The 20,662-nt window shown below is 44.2% G+C and overlaps 1 non-coding gene across 2 annotated transcripts; it reads left to right on the top strand.

The window, feature by feature from the left end:
- Positions 1 to 23: 23 nt before the first annotated feature.
- Positions 24 to 19,472, top strand: LOC107033400 (uncharacterized). 2 transcript variants are annotated; one of them, XR_004194116.2, is made up of 3 exons: positions 24 to 4,855; positions 17,849 to 17,939; positions 19,309 to 19,472. It is a non-coding gene; the product is annotated as an uncharacterized protein (transcript). The 2 variants fall into 2 exon arrangements; XR_012061720.1 differs by lacking the exon at positions 24 to 4,855 and adding an exon at positions 8,239 to 13,216.
- The last annotated feature ends 1,190 nt before the right edge of the window (positions 19,473 to 20,662 follow it).

Raw genomic sequence — 20,662 nt, 5'->3', positions numbered from 1 at the left:
GGGAGCAGGGGGCAGGCCAGGCGTTGAACAGGAGGGAAGCTGAAAGTTTTCAGGGATGAGACATTTGTGTTTCTCAGCTCCCATGGCTTCTCGCCTGAAACTGTTTCCCTCCGTAGGAGATTTGAGTAACCGATCCCTTGACAAACAACTTAAGACAGCTGGAGCTCTAATCATCAAGGATTTTTATGGTGCTGCTTTTGAAGTAAAAATAAAGTGAAACCCCTTATGGCATTTCAAGTGGAAAAATAAATAAAGCTGTCCGTCCAGGCAGGGGGCTTTGGGCAATGGCTGGAAGCTCGGGAGTGCGCGGTTCTGTGCCGTTGGTGCACACGTGCTCCCATGGCTGTGACCTTGGGGACCAAGCCAGGGGGCTTGTCAGGGCCCTGTGCTGGTTGTCCACCTCTCGATCTTTTTTCCTTTTAGAAAACAGAACAGGAGCACTGCCTGCCCAAGGCACAAGGCTGTTTGTGAGGGTTTATTGAGATAACAGTGGTGAAAGGGTGATGGTCATTTCACAGAAAGTCATCCGTTTTACCTAGATTGCTAATTTATTGCTGTAAAGTTTTGTGTAGTTTTTTCCTGCTCTTTTCAATCTCTCCGTTGTCAGTTTATCCCTTTCTTCATTCCTACCATTGCCTATCAGTGTTTTCCCTTTTCTTGGTCAAAACTTGCCAAAGATTTCTTCATTTTAAAGGTATTTTCTGAGAACCAAACTTTTATTGATTGTATCTGCTGGGTATTTTTCCTGTCTGGTGCTTTTGTGTTTTTATTTCTGAATTCTTTTTTCTGGGTTTCTGAATATATTTCGTGGTTCAGCAAAGCCTCAACAAGCTGAGGAGTCGTGCATGTGGAAAGGATGGTTTGTTCTGCAAACATTGAGCCCCTGTACTGGGCTTGTTGGGGATTTCAGGGGCAAGACGCAGGCCTGGCTCTCCAGGAGTGCATGGTTCTAGCCTAGTGGGAGGACTTAAGAAAATAGACAACTGCAAATTCCAAAAACAAACAAACAAAAAAGGCTTTTGTGGCCATGCTCTCCCATGGAGGCACCTGGATGATAAATGAAGCCAAGATTATTGCTTATTTTGCTCTCCCTCAGAAAGCAGCTTTCTGTCATAGGTCAAGCTCACTAAAGAGTCACAAACAGGCCTCCCTCTGAAAGATTTGTATCCCTTTCCAGCAGGAAGCCTGCAGCCCACCCCCTCCCAAGGTGACTGCCAAATCAGCATTCTGCCTGCCCAGCATTGCTTTCCACCTTGCCAAGGCAACACCGGCAGCACCCTGCCCCCTCTTCCTGAACCGCCTTTCAGGAAAATGAGAAGTAGATAGATACCTTTTCTGCGGGGCACCAGGCCTTAGAAAACCATGCCCTGCAATTCTGCCGGTCACTGGCTCCTAGTGTGAAAATGTTGCTCACGTGGTACCTGGTAACACAAGGTCCTGTGAGGCCTAGGTCTGGGCTTCTTTAGCAACTGGTCTGTGTCCTGCTCTGGGCCTCAGTTTCCTTATAGCTAAAATGTCTTTGGAGCAAACACAGTCTTCCTAGCCCTAATATACTGGGAATCCTTTCTTCTGGGGTCTTTGGGACCTCCTGGATGCACTTGAGGAAGGTGACTGAGCTCTGGGAAGGTCGCAGTGCCCTTGCAGGACAGCCTGCATGTGCTTGATGCTTTAGTCATTGTGCCGTGTTTGCCCAGATATTCCTCTGTCAGGAAGCCTTCCTGGGCTTCTTCCCTCTCCCTAGAGATCCACTTGTCTAGATTACTTCACTTAGCCCTCTGTTGAGTGCTATAGTGCAGACTGTCTGGGCTCCCCCCACCTTCCTAAGGGGCTTGCATTGTTATTTAATCCAAGGGTACGTTTCAGAATCTTGTGTAGGACTAGGCCTTGGGGCTGCAGGGTAGATGAGGTGGACAGTCTTTGCTGTCAGGGAGTCATTGAGGCTAATGAGAAAGGGGGTGACACTGGGCAGATAATCCCACAGATAGATATAACTATGGACTATGGCAGGTGCCATAAGAGGAGTCTAGGAGGGGATCTGGTGTAGTCTAGGGAGGATTGATGTTCAGGCTGAGACTTGAGGACAACTATAAATGTTTGAGCAGTGAAATAATAAATGAGATGTTATTTCTCACCATCTAATCAAGCATCTGTGCTTTAATAAAGAGACTGGGCTAAAAGTAAAATGAAGGACCACCAGTATCGGCTGCCTTAGAGGGCTGCCTTGGGAGACAGTGAGGGAGTCTAAGGTTGACATGTTGGTGGCAGGCCCCTAAACTCAGTCCTGAGTGAAAAATCTTCAGTTTCCACTTCCAGGAAGCATCACAGACAGGGATCTGATGGGAACAGGGGGTGCCCCAGTCAGAACAACATTTAATTGAAGGTGGCATTCTCTGAGGAGGGAGCAGGCTAGCATTTGAGCAGTGAAAGCAGCGGGGCTTTGTGACAGCAGAAGGCCATTGTGTTGTCGAGATCCTTGGAGGTGGGAGAGGTGGATCAGAGGAGCCATGGTGGTGAGGAGGGGAAGGCAGGAGAAGGAGTGGGTTAGGGAGGGAGGACAGAGAAAGATGATGGACAAAAGCTGGCTCTCGTTGAAGAGATACAGGAAATGGGGCCAGAGATGGGTCGTCACTTGCATTCAGTCAGCTGGCAGGGCCAGAACCCAGCCTCCTGGCATCAAGTGGGAAGCTCAGCCCTCATCCCCCGTAATGGGTGAAAGGGTCAGCGCTCTGAAAAGAGGGAGGAACCCAGCAGTCTGTCCTCAGCAAGTGAAGGAAGGCGATTCTGACTAAAACCAGAAGAGTGGTTGAGCTTGGTCTGCCAGGCTTCGAGGGGGAGAATTTCATATCTTGAGAAAAACTGATTATCAAGTGGACTCAAGGCAGGGGGAGCAGCTGGCTATGCAGCAGCTGAAGGCTTCAGGCAAAAGCCCTTGGTCTCCCTTCGGAGTGTCAGGACTCTGAGTAGCGGGTGGTCTTGGGGAACAGTTTAGGACCAATGAGCCTGGAGAGGTGAGGTTTCAGGGCCCTGTGCCCCTGACTTTGTAACCATACCTCCCTAAGCCTCAGTTTCCTCACCGGTAAAATGGAGATCCTAACATCCACTGGAGCCTGACTCGGTTATTTCTTCTCTTCTATGCCCCCACCCCGACCTGTGGGGCTCAGACCTCTTAGGGATGCAGGCAGATCATCCAACTCTCCCACTCATTCCTGCTGGGAGCCTTTGTCAGGCCCTGTGCCAAAGCTCTGAGAACCTGATGCAGAAGAAGACTGCGCTTCTTGAGGAGCTCAGCTCGACAGGAGGGAGGGCACCGAGGCAGGCCCATAGGCAGATAATTACAACGCTGTTTCATCAGGGCTGGAGTGGAGTTAGGGAGAGACAACATTTGGGAGGCTGTATGTCAGCACCTGCCCCAAAATGACAGTATCCTAAAAGGGAGAGGAGCACCAAGGCATAGCTCTTTCCTGAGAGGCCAGAGTCTAACTTTGCATCCCTGCTTGGTCACCAGCTTGCCCAGGGCTATCCACAAATTTTTATTCTCTTAGAGAGAAATCACTGCCTGTTCAGCCTCCTCCTCATGAGGGAACCAGTGCAGGGCTGTGAGAGTGCTCTGTCAGATACAGGTTGAACATGAATCTTCTCCAAAGACTAACCCCTTGAGTGGTTCTGGCCTCTCATCTCTTTTCCTGGGCAGCTTGTGGAGTCTACACTTGGACGCCTCACCACTTCTTCCAAAGCTGAACTCTGCCAATCCCCGCCCCACACTGGTAGTGACCGCCCTCTAGGGCAAGGGCAGAGAGCTGAGGCCCTGGGCCTGATCCCCACCCACTTCCTCTGTGGCCTTGCTCTCCTCTGCCCGCTCTTCTCCAGGCCCATTTTCCTGTCTGTACACCAAGGAAGGGCTGGACCAGAAAGTCTTTAACGTTTCTAAAGCCATTTTCTGTGAAATATCAGTGAACTTTATCCTTGTCACTGCAGTCTTAGAGGTACTGGTTGAAAGAAAGTATGTTAAACAAGGGTTTCATCAAAGGATTTTTTGCATTGAAGAATAAACTTTACATCTTGTGGGTGCAGAACAGTCAAGAATCTTAGCTTAGAGTCAAAGTAGACTTGGGAGGGTCTCTGAGGAAAGAAGACAAGCATAGCTTTTCAGTGGTTCGCTGTTGCCTGTGGTCCCAGCTCTTTAGCTTGGCCATCAAGGCCTGCACAACCCTTGAGGCTAGGGGCTTGATCTTTGTCCCTTGATGAGACACACTACCTGCCTGACCAAGGCTGGCATAGAACCTGCTGGTTGGCTGGCCAAGGGGTGGTTGGATGACTAGATGGCTAGATGGCTCAATCAGTCTCTAGACTCCATAAGGAATTAAATGGCCCAGTCTTTCAGAAGTGAGGGAATTCAGTTTGTTTCCCAAGTCTCCTCTTGGCAACTCAGAAGTAACAATATTTTCCAGCCTCCAGACTAATATTTTACACACCGGTATCGCAGACACTAATATGTCACAAAAGGTATATGAAAAGAGCCTCGTAAAAGGTTGACAGCTTGGCATCCTTCCTGTGGCAACAGGGGGCTGTGAGTCACCTCCCCTTACTGGGCCTCAGTTTCCCCATTTGTAAAAGGAGGCAATTGGACTACATAATCTTTGAGTTCCTTTCTAGCTCTAGCATCGCCCTCAGATGCCCTGGTACCTAGAGCAGTAAATGGACAAGGTGCATTAGCCCCAGGATCTGGGTCAAGTCCACATCTTGGAGCGTGGAGGAATCGCAGTGATGGCTGCAGCCCCCTGGAAGATGAACGTGGCAGGAACTGGCTGAGAGATTTTTCTGCTGATGGTGAAATGTCCTGCCAGAGTCTATGCAGGTAGGTTGATGCAGGTGAGGCATGGAATTGGACTCTCCCTCCCTTGTGATCCCTGAGTGATGTTTCCTTGCAGAATCAGAAGCTTTCAGCACCACTGGGTGCCAGCTAGATTCAGCCATTCATATTGGCAAAGTAGGTGAACCATCTTTCTGCACACTTTCCTGGCAGGGCTTCCAGAAAGGCTTTCTGCTCCTTCCCTTTAAATGCTTCCTTGTATTTCATTGTCACTGTGCCCGAACTCATACCTTCCCATAGCCTTTTGTTTCCCTGTCCAGCTGGCATGTTCTCTGAGGATATTGTGGTCCTGGTGCCATCATAATCAGCCAGGAATAGCTTAGCTCAACATCAGAGCCACAAGGGAAAGGCTTGACTATTGGAAGGAAAATAATAATCCGTTTTCAACCTCATCCCAGAGCACACACCCAAATTCAAAACCTTTTGATCAGAAAGGAGACATAAACCCATTAAAAACTAGAGAGAAAAGTAATTGGATGTTTAACAAATACCTGAAAGGAGGAGCCCCTCTAAGCTAAAAAAACAACAAAAAAGTATCAAGAAGGCAAAGACCAGCCAATTTGACTACATCACAACTAAGTATTTCCAAAGTCAAACAATATCACAAACAGAACCAAAAAGCAGAGTGCGTAAGCTATTTGCAAATCCGTAATGTGTAAAAGAACACACACAAAACCCTAACAGTAAAAATGCAACAGAGAGATATGTAATTCACCTAAACAAAGTTTACAGAAGAGGAAATAGAATTGACTAAAATTTTTTGGAAAAAATGTTCAATTTCACTATTAACAGAAGAGCAATAATAAAACAATAAAGACAAGTTTTCACCAAAAAATTAGGACAAAAATGTTTTAGAATCCTCCGTGCTGTTGAGGATACAGTGGAACTGGCACTATTATTCAGTGCTAAGGGGAACATGAATTGATGTAAACTTTTCCAAAAGTAACATGACAGTTGAAGAGGAGAGAGGTGAAAGTTTCAAGAGAGGGCAAATGACCTATATATTTATACAACAATTTATTGAGTGTCTACTTTGCATTAGGTATTAAAATGCGAGGATAAATAAGCTGTAGTGTCTGCTCTTGGACATACAGTTAATGAGGTAGAAAGACACAGAGATTCTCAAATGGTATGTAATCAGAAGAAGTCCAGAGATATGCATGGGGCACAGTCAAAGCTCGGAGCAGCTGGGGTGGGTGGTAAAAGTGTGAAGCTTTATGGGAGTTTCCAGGGAAGGTCCTAGAAGAGGTGCCGGGGTGAATAGCAGTTATTCAGGTAGAAGGCAGAGACAGAAGTGAGGAGCATCACGGATGAACTCATAAGCAGTCAGGGTTGCCAAAGCCGGAAATAAGAGGCAGGGGATGGAGAAGGCGGGACCAGATCACCCAGTGCCATGTCTATCTAATTGAAGAGCTGGGTTTTTTTTTCTTCTTGATAATAGGGAGTCACTGAAGCATTTTGAGCATGCAGTTTCCACAGTAAGATTTCTGTTTTAAGACGATTACTCCAGTTACTTGGAGACATTTGGAGATGTGAGGGCCAATGAGGAGATGATTGCCGTGGTCCAGGTAGAGAGGGCAAGGCCTGAACTAGGATTGGGGCCAAGAGGATGGAGAGAAGGTAAAATTAGGAGATGCTCCTGACTGACTGACTGCTGAGGTTAAAGAGAGTCAAGGTTGCTTTACCTGTTTGTATCTTGGGTGACCGGGTGGATAGGAGAATGCCCAGGAGAAAGAGCAGGCTGGGGGTGGGGCTAGAAGAGAATCATTGGGCTCAGTTTTGGACAAGTTGAATGAAAGGTGGGCACCCAGGTGGAGATGGCCTGAGAGGAGCTAGGAGAGAGCTTGGATCTCAGCAGAGATTTGAACAAAAGATTTGGGTTGTGACTGATGGTGACTGAAGCCATGGGCTTAGGTGAGCTGGCCCTAGCATAAGATAGCAACTGAGGAGAGACAGGGGGCCTAGGACAGAGAACTTCTCCCCCATTTACCAGTAGGCAGAGAGAAAGAAGAGCCTACAAAGGCAAAAAAGTGGTCAGAAAGAGGTGGAAACAGCACCTGGAGCCTGTGTTGGCATGGAAACCCAGGGACGTGGCATGTTTCCAAGAAAGGATAATAGGTAGACAAAAGAGAAAAGCCAGTGAGATAGGGACTGAGAGCCCACTGGTTGAGCAATTCGGGGCCCTATAGATCCTCACACAGCAATTCCTATGAGAGATGGGGCAGAAGCCCCTGCTAGGTGGGCAGAGGAGAATGAAAGGGGAAGGGAAAGCTGGCAGCATGGTACCTGTCCTGGGAGTTTGGACGATGGGAGAGAAACAGCTAGAGTCCGTTTGGGTGAGGGAGAATTTCTGAGCTGGGCTGAGACGAAATACGGGTAGACATGATGGCAGAGAGGTTGAGAGGCCTGTCACCTAAAGTCCTCTTGTCTGTATAAATCAGGGACAAGATCAAAGGACATGGGTGGTAAGGAGGGAAAATGGCCATTGGTGACCTCTACTAGAGCTGTTGTCAAGTAGGAAAGTGTATGTGCCAGCCTGGAGCTCACAGAGGTGTGAGCATCTCCCATGGGGGATGGATGAACCAGGAGAGTTCACGGAGTGGGGCCGGATACTGCGCCATGACTGACACTTTAGGGATGGATGCAGGAAGAGGGTCCTGCTGAAGAGACTGAGCAGAAGGAACTGGAGGAGAGGACTGAAAAAGTGGAGTGTCTTAGAAGCCCAGGGAGGAGAGACTTTCCAGAGGGCAGAGTGACCATGAATGGCAGATGCACAGAAGTCAGGGGAGGCGAGAGCATCCTGTAGACTGGTCTTTGGGGACCCCTGCCATAGCGACTTTGGAGGAATGGGCAAAGCCCAGCTGCGTAGGGGGTGATCTGGAGACTGAGAAAACGAGGGAAAAGGAGGACCTGGGGGGAGGAACAGGTTTCTAGAAGGTGCTGTTTCTTACATACTGACATTTGGAAGGAGGAGGGCTGTGTGAGGCCAGAAGAGCCCAGCAGGTAGTGAACGGGGCCCCAGCGCGGTGGGATTAAGTGTATGGGGGAAGGGATTAGTTGTGTTGGTGGAAAGGGGCAAAATTAAATCATGTACATTTTACCAAGTAACCTGATCTCTGTGTTTTTCTGGAGGTTATTTTTCTGCCCTCTGAGTACTGACTACAGCTCTAATTAGCAATGGTTTCATCCTGCCTTGTATCTGGGGCTGTGTCTTATTCATTTTTGTACCTTTCGGTACCTAGCAACAGGCAGCGAGCGAGGTAGAGGTAGGGTAATTATTTTCTGCTTGAAATCGAATGTCTGAAATGGAGGTTCAGAACTTTTTTTTTTTTAACCACAAAGGTTTTGTGACAATTCCCAAGGAATCAACAAACAAGAAAATAAAAGTCAAGGTTGAAAATGTCTGTATGTAAGGCTGTCTGGGTCTTAGGAAATACACTCTGCACTCTAGTGTGGGCACAGCTCTTTATAGTTTTTATGGTGAGGTTGTGACCATTGTCTCTTCTAGTCATTGCAGACCTGTCCTCCTGCCCATGGTGAGGCAGACAGCCACCATTAGCCCCATTTCACAGATATAGAAAACTGAGACCCAGAAAGGCAGGATAGTGGGAAAGAAGGGCAATGAAGTTGGTAGGGACTCGGGCACAGTCTTGAATGCTACATTCAGCGTCTTGAGCACCACAGCCTGGTGGCATCTCCTAGACATCAAGTAATTCTATTTCTTCCATATTTGGATAGAAGTCAAAAGTCAAGAGAGAGCTTTGGTCTAATTGGCCGAGCTTGGGTCTCCTGCCATCCCCTGACAGGACCTGGTTGGTAAGAGGTGGTACCTGAAGGAGGGGCCCCTGTGGCTTCTGTCCCACCACAGCCATATGAAATAGGGAAAAGGAAATTTCCCCAAATGCAGCAAGGGGCCTTAGGGAGGAATAAGGGATGCAAGAAAGCCCAACCCCCCAGACATCCATTGTAAGAAGTAACCAGGCGGAGACAGGGAGACCTGTTAGGAGACCATGGTCCAGATAAGAGAAAGATAGGAGGGAGAGGCCTGAACTCGGCCAGTGGAGATGGGGAAAAATAGATCCAGAATTTGTAGGAGATAAGAACCAGAAATGGTGACTGATTAGCTATTAGGATGGGAGAGAGGGTGAAGAAGAAGATTCCCATGTGCCTTGGGTAGATGGTGGGGACCACAGCATGGGGAGCCAGTCTGAGGGGCAAGACAGTGGTCTCAGATACAGGAGTCAGGGGTCAGCGTCATAGCTCTGTGGAACCCAGCAGGCACTTGGTTCAAGGGTCTGGGGCTCAGGAAAAGAGTCTACTGGAAGTACTGGCCCAGGGCCGTGGCCACTCGAGTGATGGGAACCCCGAGAGTGAATGAATCCCCGAGAGCAAGAGAATGGGATAGGCCCAGGGCCCTGTAACCATGAGTTACAGTGACATTTAAGGAACCAGTCAAGGTGTGGGCAGGCGACAAAGGAGAAAGAGAAGGAAGGGCCTGAGACATGCGACAAACAGCCAGGAGGGTGGGTTGCCATGGCAACCAAGGTAGTGAAGAGTTTCAAGGAGAAAGTAATCAACACTGTCAAATGCAGCAGAGAATTCCAATAAGATAAAGACAGGATTTTTTTCCTTTGGATTTGATGATTAGTAAGCTTTTGATGACCTTAATAAGAGCATTTTGGGAGAGTGATGGGACAGAAGCCTGAATAGTGTTGAGATGTGAGAGGGTGGTGAATCCGTCACTAGAGTCCTTTGAGGAGTCTGGAAGGAAGACTGAGATGTGAAGGATGGGATGGGGAGGTTGAGCAAAGGAAAGACAGGAGCAAGTTCATAGGCAGATACCGACTCCCAAATGTGATAAGCATTGTTTAGTGACAAAAGTCCATTCATTCTACATATTCTAGTTTAGCACCTATTATGTGCCTTGGCAGTGTGCCTAGCACTGTGGATTCTGTGCTAAATGGATTGAAATAGACAGAATTCTTGTTCTCATGGAGCTCGTATGGTAGTAGGGAAGAAAGACGTGAATCTGATAATCACATATAAACGTATAATTTCCAACATTGGTAGGTGCTCTGAAAGAAAGGTGCTAAGTGCTGGAGGGTGTATGTACGACAAGGAGACCTGCCCTAGGCCAACTCCGGGAGGCTTCCCTGAGGAGGCGACATTTGAACCAAGTTGTTAAGAAGGAAAAGTAGTTAAATGGACAGAGCAAATTGGAGAACAGCACTCTGGGCAGAAGAAACAGCCTGTAAAAAGGGAGGGGAGGTGAGACCAGAGAGGCAGGCAGTGCTGGCTGTGCAGAGCTTTGGTGGCCAAGGCTGAGCACCTGTGTCCTTCCATCCTGAGGAAGCAAGGAAAGTATGCTGGAGACCTGCCCTCGTGTGTTGCTATGATCTGAGGCTCTGGCTGGTCTATGGAGAAAGTGTTAGAGGAAGCACGGGTGAGTAGACCTTAGGGAGACCATTAGGATGCTTCTGTTCTCGTGGTAGATGGGGTCTGGACACACGTTCTGGTTAGTCCTGGTGCGGGGTGGAAGGAAGAGGGGCAGGAGAGGAGGCGGTATTCAGGATGACCCCCGAGTTCCGGGCTTGCCTTGCTGGTGGCATGGCACTGCTTTTCTCAGAACTGGGGTGCCCTGGAAAGGAATAAGCTCTGTGAGGCAGACCCCAAGTCTGGTGGTAGACAGCTGAGACATCCAAGCTGGGAAATGGGGAGGAAGTGGTTGAATACATGGGCCTGGAACACAGCGAGAAATCCCAAAGACTGGTTCAGAACTTGTGAGGGATCCTGAGTGGAAATGTGAATTGAAGTGGTATGAGGTTTCTGGAGCATTCTGAAGTTTCTGAGAGAGGCTGAGGAAGAAGCAGCCAGGCACCAACATTTGGGGCCTGTAAAAGGAAAGAAGACTTCTCCTAAGGTACTGAAAAGAAAGAGACAAAGAAGTCTTTTGACAGAAAGATGGAGTGGTCAGCAGTGGGTATGTGCGGAGGGCTGATCCGTGACCCCTCCAGTGTGCAACTGCACAATCACCATGGCACCCCTGGAGTTGGGCAGTGTGGTGTCCCTGCTGATTGGCAGCCCTGGGCCCATAGGAGACTTCTGGGGACCTTAACAGAGGCAGCTTGTGGGGGGCTGATTGGGGAGAGAAAGGAGAGAGGGAACAAAGTCTAGGGCCTTTAACTCAGCCTTCAAGGAAAGAGCAGTGCTGGTATTTGAATCATCTGAGGGAAAGGAGCCTAAGTAATGGAGTGATTAAGAATGGAGACAATTAGTGAAATGAGTTCCCACAGGGGCTGGGATCAAGAGTGGTGGTGGATAAATTAGTTTGGGGCAATAATGTATATTTGACTGAATGGGGTAAAATTTAATTATTTACCTTTTAGAAAGTAACTTGATCTCCATGTTCTTTTGGGAGGTTTTATCTGACCTGTGTACCAACTGCCGCTCTAATTAGCACCATTTTTATCCTGTCTCATGGCTGGGATCATGCCTTATTATTTTTTGTGTTTCTCAGCACCTAGCAACAGACAGTAAGCTCTTTGGGTGCCGAATCAGTATTACCTGCCTTGAAAAGAAACATCTGAAGTCAACATTCAAACTTTTTAACCAAAAAGAATCGGTGACTGTTCTTCAAAAGTCAGGCATGATGCAGGAAAGAATTGGGGCATTAAGTCATGGTGGTAAGGGTTTGGGTGGGTGGAGAAAATGTAGAGGAGTCGGCTCCTCTTGTCCTTGTAAGCTCTGTGCCATTTATCCTTGTTCAGGTTCATTGTTTCATATGAACTTCACCTTCCCTCACAAGAAACAGAACATCACCCCATTTCACAGAGGAGGAACCAGAAGCCAGAGGAGGAAGTGCCTTGTTGGCATAGAGCACAAGTGGTAGGAGCTGGGTCAGTCCTCAGTCCATAAGGGTCGCAGTCCTTCTTCCCAGAACCAGGTTGAACTGAAAGAGAAGGGAGGGCTCTTTGAAGCCCAGGTGGGGGCGCTCCACAGGCATGCACGGAAGGTTGGAGGGACAGTCCAACTGGAGACCTGCCGGATATTAAAGCATCATATCAAACTGCGGTGATAACATTTGCAGTGCTAGCACTGGAGCAGGTAGCAAGCACTCTTGTTTAAAGAAGCCTCCTCACCACATGAGTGATACTTACATCGAAGTCTTCTGTATTTCTAAACAATGTTTGTCTTTAACCCATCTGAAATGTATTTTTATATACGGTGTGACTTACAGATCTAATTTGATCTTTTTCTAAATGGACAACCAGTTTGCTAAGCACTATTTATTGTCCCAACACCATCTTTCCTCCCAGTTCCCTATGTGTACACGCCGTTCAGATCTGTTGATCTGTTTACTTCTGGGCTAATATCAGCTTTTCATGAGCAAAGCTTTATCTTACTACCCGATAAGGTAAGCGCCCTTCCCTTCCTGGCCCTTCATTCTTTTTTCAAATTACCTTGGTCATATTGTCATCAAACTTTTTCACGTACGTTTTAGAATCAGCTTGTCAAAGTTTCTTGAAAAAAAAATCCTGTTGGAATTTTGAGTGGGATTGCATTGAAGGGAGAAATAACATCTTTAGGATATCAGTTCTTCTCATCTGTGAACATGGTGTCTGTCTCCATTTAATCAGTCTTATTTGTTTGGTTTGGTTTTTAATGCCTTTTAATAAAGGTTGGTCGTTTCTGTCATAATGGTTTTTCACATTTCTCATTAGGTTTATTGCCAAGTTCCTTATCAGTTTTGTTCCTTTTGTGAGTGGAAAAGGTTTTTCTTTTTTTTTTCTTTTTGCTTTCCAAATTTTAATCAATCTACTAATCATGGTGCTTCATTCACAGACACACACTCAGAGTAAATGTGCTTTGTCCCTGGGCACACAAATGAGAACACAGCACACATGTAAAGTAGAACTAATTGGCTGGAAATGAATTAGAATTTTTGAATTAAAATTTAATTATACAAGTAATACATGAATACATTTTCCCTTAAATAAAATTAGAGTGTTACAGATGAAGAAGTCTCTACTGAGGGCCCCCCATCCCCCGCCACCATAGGTCCCTCTCCCCCTGCAGAATTAGCTGCTCTTAGGCTTTTGCCGTTTATCCAAAATGTTTTCTTATGCCCATTGAAACACATATTCTGTTCTCTGTTGTGTGTTTGCACAGACGTGGTGTGTACACACCGGAAGTGTTGCTCTCAGTGCACCCTACAGGACTTCCAGTGTAGCTGGTGTGCCGCAGCGTTCCTTGCAGCTGATGACGGGTGGCGGCTGATTTGATTTCCTTGTTTCCTATTGACTGACTATTCAAATGTTTCCAGTGTCGTCCCATTAAGACAAACCTGTAAGAGCATCCTATAATTGCCCGTTTTGAAAATGTACAGGAATTTCTCTGGGACAGATACTTAGAAATGAAATTGATGGATCATAGGGTATACATATCTTAAATTCTAATAGAAATTTCTGAAATGGTCTCCAGATTGACTTCTAATGTAACCTCCTGCCAGTCATGTGTGTTCATATCCCCAGACCATGTCGAAGTTTTCCATTTTTAACCAGTCTGATAAGTGAAATATCCTGCTTTAGTTGGCATTTTTCTAAATTACCTGCAAGACGGAAGTCTCCACGTGTTTACTGTCTTAAATATCTTTTTCTTCTGCAACATTTCTTTTTAATTGAAACATGTACATATTCAAAATGTTCACATTTGTTAGTTCCGCGATGTGGACACGCAGAGCTGTTTCACTGTTCTCCCTGCTTTTGTTTCCTTCTTTGGATTCCTTGTCTATATCCTTTGCCTATTTCTCTCTTTTGGGGGGGGGGGATTTTTTTTTTTTTTGTCTTTTTGCTCTTGCTTTTTAAGCGTTCTTTGTGGATTTGAGTATTAATACTTTGTTTTGTGTATCACGGATGTTTTCTACATTGTGATTGGTATTATTTAATTGTATAGGTATCCTTTTGTCTTATAGAAATTTTAATTTTAATACAATCAAATTTGTCAGTCTTACTTTTTACACTCTTATTTAAGAAAGTCTTTTTTATATGAAGGTCATAAATATTTCCTGTATTTTCTTCTCTAAATTTGATAATTTCTATATAGATACATATTTAAGCCTTTATACCATATATAAAAAATAAATTCCATATGCATGAATCTTAGGATCTAACTTTAATCCCTTCTCATTCCCCCTAAATGGATAGGTAATTGTCCCAACACTATTTATGGAATAGTATTATCATTTGTCCACTGATTTAAAATCGTTGCCCTTGCCTGACACTGAATTCCAGTGCGGGTCTGTGTCAGAGCTCTTTCTGGTCCACTGATCTATTTGTCTACTCCTGAGCTTGATAATATGCTTTGCTAACTGGCGGGACAAATCCTACCCTCTTTGTTGTTTTTGTAAAATTGCCTTGGTCATCCTTGCATATTTGTCCCATCACATGAATTTTAAAATAGCCTGTCAGGTTTCAGGAAAAACTCTGCTAGGATTTTAATTGGGATCACATTGAGTTTATGGATAAGTTTGAAGAAAATTGGCACTTTATCATATTTAAGCCTTCCTACCAATGCACGATGCTGTCTCTCTCAGTTCTGGTCATCTTTTATGTCTTTCAGGGAAGTTTTATGGTTTGTCTAGTTAAAGTCTTGCATATTTCTTGATACGTTTATTCCTAGGTTTATTAGAGGTTTTGTTGTCAGCTGTGAATAGGATCTCATCTCCCCTTATTTGTTTGGCCTTTGTTTTTCCGTATTTCATTTCAACCTGTTTACTAGTCAGTGTATTTGATTTGCAGACACACACACAAAGCAAATGTTCTTCCTCCCTGGGCACAAACATACAAGCACAGCCGATCACACAGAGCCAGCGTAATTGGCTGAAAACAAATTAGAATCTTTTCAGAATATACTTTAATTAAACAAGTAAAGCATGGTGAATACATTTTCCTTTTAAAAGTAGAACAATATGAATGCAACTAAAGTTTCCTTGGGTCACCTGAGATCCTGGTCCTGTCCCCCTCCACAGTGGTGACCACTGTTCAGAGTTAACTGCCTTCCACTGTAAATCTATAGATAGTATTGATGGAGATATTTTGAATAAATCATACCACGTCTTAGGTGTTATACTGTGTCCTGCATTTTTCACTTAATCTATGATTTTTGAGATCTACCCCTATTGGTGATACAGCAGCTCTTATTGTACTTTTTAACAGCTGTACAGTTTCATACTCTTTCACATATACCTTGTTTCCCCTCCTCCAGCATCCATAGATCTGAGGGGTCTCCCCTCTGCCCCCTAAAATGGAAAACGCTGCCAGGAATATCTTGGCACCTGCCTCCTCCTGAAGTGTTTCTATAGGGTAGGTGCTGAGAGTGGAACTCTGACCTCTATGGTGTCCACTGTTTTGGTTTTTTTAATAGACACAGCCCTAGTTGGCTTCTCAAGTGGCCCAGTTGGCTTCAGAAGCTGCTGTACCAATTTAAGCTCCTTCCACGAGTAAATGTAAATTTTCCTTTTTCCAGACCATTGCCAGCTTTTAAAGTTTATGGATCTGATGGATGAAAACAGTGGTTTCTTTTGGGTTTCATTTGTGTTTTCCTGGCCACACTGTGGTCTCCGGGGTCTCCTGGCTATTTATATTTCCTCCCATTGGGATCATCTGTGCATGTCCTTTGTCCATTTTCTTCTGTGTTGTCTGTTTCTTACTGATCTGTGAGACTTCATTATATATTTTTTATATTAATTCTCTGTCTACTCTATGCATTGAACACAATTCTCTACCACTCTGACCCTTGTCATTTAACTGTAATGTATCTTTTATTATGAAGTTTTAATTTTTATGTCAAATTAAAATCCTATCTTGCCTTAAAAAAGCCCTCCCTATACACAACCATTTTTTTGTGTATCTTTTCTAAAGCTTTCATAGTTTTCTTTCTTGCATATATATTTTACATTATTTTACTATTTTCACAGTTAAATCTTTACTATGTATGAAGCTAACTTTAAGTGTGATATCAGTGCTTAATTTTTTCTTGATGCTTAATTTTAATAAGTTTCAAAATTGATAACCAATTTTTTCAATACTATTTATTGGATAATCTGTCATTTCTTCAGTAATTTAGAATTGCTGCCTCTACCTGACAATAAATTCCTATGTGAGTCTATGTCAAGCTCTTTCTGGTCCACTAATCTATTTGTCTACTCCTGAGCTTGATAATATGCTTTGCTAACTGGCGGGACAAATCCTACCCTCTTTGTTGTTTTTGTAAAATTGCCTTGGTCATCCTTGCATATTTGTCCCATCACATGAATTTTAAAATAGCCTGTCAGGTTTCAGGAAAAACTCTGCTAGGATTTTAATTGGGATCACATTGAGTTTATGGATAAGTTTGAAGAAAATTGGCACTTTATCATATTTAAGCCTTCCTACCAATGCACGATGCTGTCTCTCTCAGTTCTGGTCATCTTTTATGTCTTTCAGGGAAGTTTTATGGTTTGTCTAGTTAAAGTCTTGCATATTTCTTGATACGTTTATTCCTAGGTTTATTAGAGGTTTTGTTGTCAGCTGTGAATAGGATCTCATCTCCCCTTATTTGTTTGGCCTTTGTTTTTCCGTATTTCATTTCAACCTGTTTACTAGTCAGTGTATTTGATTTGCAGACACACACACAAAGCAAATGTTCTTCCTCCCTGGGCACAAACATACAAGCACAGCCGATCACACAGAGCCAGCGTAATTGGCTGAAAACAAATTAGAATCTTTTCAGAATATACTTTAATTAAACAAGTAAAGCATGGTGAATACATTTTCCTTTTAAAAGTAGAACAATATGAATGCAACTAAAGTTTCCTTTGGCCAGCCTCTGAAGTCCTATTTCACCTCCCCTCCCCAGTTTTATGTGTCTCCTTCCATAGAAACGTATAGAATTGATGTAGGCATTTTGAGTGAATCATCCCACTTTATAGAGATTTTACTGTAAGCTGTGTTTTTTTTTTTACTCAGTTTTCTATTTCTAAGATATGCTCATATTGATACAAATAGCTCTTGCTGTGTTGTGTTCATTCCCATGAATGTGCCACATTTTTTCTTCCCTAAGATCCATGGACATTTAGTTGCATCCCGTTCGTTCCTCCATGATTGCAGCACTGCCGAGAGCAGCCTTACACGTGCCTCCTGGCATGTTTCTCTAGGGTAGTGATTGAGAAGTGGAATTTTGGTTCTCAAAGTTTCCACATTTTTAGTTTTAGACATTTCCAAAGTGTCCTCCAGAATTCTTGTACCATTTAAACTTCTTGCCAGAGGGTGTAAGACTCCAATCCCCATACCATAAGCAGTTGTTTTAAATATTTGCCAATCTGCTGGGTGAAAAATTGAATCATTTAAAAAAATGTATACATACCTGTTTGCTAGTGAGATTTTCATGTGTATTAGGCATTTGTATTTTCTGTTTTCTGCATGATCTGTTTATTTTTGCTCATTTAAAAATTAGGTTGTTTGCCTTTATCTTATTTATTTATGAATTTCCTAATATAATCTTGATATTAATCTTTTGTCTTTTTTTGCTCTGAAATTAAGCTTCTTATGGTGATTTTTTGATGAGTTCTAATCGTGATATATTTGAATATATACCCTATTTATATTATAGATAAGCAATACCAGGCACAGTGAAAAATGACAAACAAATGTAAAGATTCAGTGTCACACAAAAGATTTCTTCCAGCTTCTCTGTTGCCTTCAAATTTTGGTAGGAGCTTTTGTTAGACAGAAATTATCAATTTTGACGTAATCAAATCTATCCATCTTTTCTTTTATTCCTTTTATTTATATATCATGTTTAGGCCTTTCTTACTCCAAAGGTAAAATATATTCTGTATTTCTTTCTAGTAGTTTTGTTTTCATTTGGGTCTTTAATGCATTTGGAATATATGTTTATGATTGAAATGAGATATGATCTAACCTTTCTCCAAACGTGCAGCTGATGATTGCAACATGATGGACTGACTAGTTCATTTTTTCTCCACGGATCTGAAGTGAAGCTCCCTCGTGTACTGAATCACGGTGTCTAGGTAGGTCTGAGGCCCTTGTTCTGTTTCACCGATCTGTATATTTCTGTCTGCACCAGGCTATTTTATCTGTTCTAGCTTTATACCACCTTTTGATATCTGTTAAGTAAAATGCTCCATTTCATTGTACTTCCTTTTCAATTATCTGCTCTAACTCTTACTGCACATTAACTCCTCCACATGAATTTTAAAACCTGCTTGTCAAGTTCTGTGAATTTAAAGATTAAGTTGGGGGAAACTGACATCAGTACAATGCTGAGTCTTTCAAACCATGAGCACAGTGAAGCCCTACACGTACTCTGACCGTCTCGTATGCCCTTCAGCCGGGTATTGTGGTTTTCTCCATAAAGAACCTCCCCGTTTCCTAACGGCTTTATTCCTATAGTTTTTATTGTTGCTGTGAATGAGTTCTTTCTGCACTCCCTGTGTTGTTTTTCTTTTGCTTGCTACATTTTTTTTTGAATCCACTAATCACTATACTTCATTCATAGACACACACAAAGTAAACGTTCTTCCTCCCTGGACACAAACATACGAGCACTGCCAAACACACAGAGCCAGCATAATTGGCTGAAAATGAATGGGAACTTTTTCAAATTAAAGTTTAATGACACAAGCACAACATGAATACATTCTCTTTTTTAAAAAACAGAACATTGCAGATGAAGCTAAAGTCCCTTTTGGCCACCCACTGCTATCTCATTTCCTTCCCCTTCCCCAGAGGTTGCCGCTGTAATGGGCTCCATGTGCACTTTTCTAAACTTTCTAAAAACTTGTAAATACATAGGTAGGTACCCACAGGAATTTGTAGGGTAGAGTTGTCTCAAATAATGAGAATGTTGTCTTCTCCTTTCCGCTTTTCATTGATAGTCAATTTTTGTATTGAGCTGGATTGTATTATGGTTACAGAACAGAATGTCAGTATTATCATCCATCACAATGTGAAGGTAAAGATACAGAAGCTGGTAGATAACAGTGGAGAGAAGTGGGTGGGAGGACTGACAGGGACCATAGCGGGGATGCAAAGAGCTTCTGTGAACACAGTGGAGTAAGGAGTGAATGGGCAAGTAGGTTTCCTGAAATTAAAAAGGTAACCAACAGAGGTACTTTAAAATTGTGTTGGGAGAAGCAGGGATAGAGGGGAATAGTTCCCAAGTGACCTGAAGCCTAATCTGCCACATGGGACATCACTGGGTCTTATGAAGTAGAAATAAGGTGTAGTAGATGTTGTTCAGAGAACTCCCATGGCCCAGTTTTGACAAGGATCTTGTAGGAGAACATCATCAGGCAACTCCAAGGAAGCACTTTCCTCCCTGATTAAAGATGTTCATCTGGACAGCTTTATTGGCCCTGCCCCTTCCTTTCTGCCTAGGTGCTGTTGGGTGAAAATGTGATGCTTGGAGCTCTGACAGCCATCTTGTGACCAGGAGGGGAAGGCCAGGAGATGCAGCTCTGTGCTGACTCAGCGTGGACACCTGGCACCATTGACTTCTGGACTTTCTTTGAAATAAATAAATGTTCTTACTGTTTAAGCCACTCTTGGGTGTTCTGTTAAATGCTAGTGAAAGCATCCTTCCTAATACAAGGGATCTAAGAACTTCTCAGAGCTGGGAGGTGGTCTCAAGGAGCAGGTCACATAATCTGGGGCGAGAGTTTGGACATAAGGAGAAGGCTGCTCTTTTATCCTCCTGAATTTTTTTTTAACTATATGTATTTCATGGAAAGAAACAGAAGACTGTTATTAAAACAGTTCTGATAAGAAGTGTGTCAAGATGTGAACAGTGGTTGCCTCTGGGTACTTCAGCTACTTAGCAATTTTCTAAGATGTCCACAAACTATTTTTGCAATTAAAAAAAATTCAAAGACCCAAGTTTTGAGGAGATGACACATGAGAGAGGTAAATTTTGATATAGGAAAAGGAAGGGCCCAGAGCTTAGAAGAGACTGCCCAAGTGAACTCCTAGATTAAGACTTGGATTCAAAGGACTTGAGAGCTGTGAGACCAGCAGAGGGGGAGGAGGGATCTGGCAGAGCGGGCATGGACCTCCTCTCTCACCTGGACCCTGGGAGGCCAGCAGCCTCCATGGGATATACCAGGGACAGCAATGAGCCCAGCGTGTGGGGCACACAGGTTTGGGGACATGGATATGGCAGGAGGGAGAGCAGTGACCTGTGTGTCATGCCAAGGAGTTTGAGCTTAGATCCTCAGGGTAATGAGGAATCAGTGAATGTGCTTAAGCCGAGAGACACGTGCGATCACATGTTCGTTGAGTCCCGTATCTTTGCCAATGAAAGAACTCAACGCAGACCATCTCAGGCAGAAAGAGAACTTGATTGGCTTCTATAACCAAACGACAGGCCAGGCTGGTTGGGCCTCCAGGTTCTGGAGCCAAGGACTTGACTGTCAGACCCTTCTCTCACCCCCATGCTTGCCAAGTGACAGCCTCAATCTCTGAGGCCCGCGTCTTCTACGTACTGGCACTCATGGCTACCAGTGTTTCACGTCCTTCAGGTTCATGACTGAAAAAGAGACCAAGGTGGGAGTGCAGGGGTTGGGTTAAGTGGCCAATCAGTGATGGCCAAAAGGTGGGTTATGTAATAAGAAGGTGGACTTCATTCAAAATAGGTCGGTGTGCAACTCCCAAGAGAGTTGGCACTGGTCTAGGTAAAGAAAACAGCAAATGTATCCTGTCGCCCCTCTGGCTGCCTGCAGAAGAGGCTTTGAAG

This window comes from Vicugna pacos, chromosome 19, assembly GCF_048564905.1.
Source record: "Vicugna pacos chromosome 19, VicPac4, whole genome shotgun sequence".
In the NCBI taxonomy this organism is placed as follows: domain Eukaryota; kingdom Metazoa; phylum Chordata; class Mammalia; order Artiodactyla; family Camelidae; genus Vicugna; species Vicugna pacos.
Note: the sequence above shows the minus strand (reverse complement) of the source record. Positions and strands in the feature narration are given on the sequence as shown.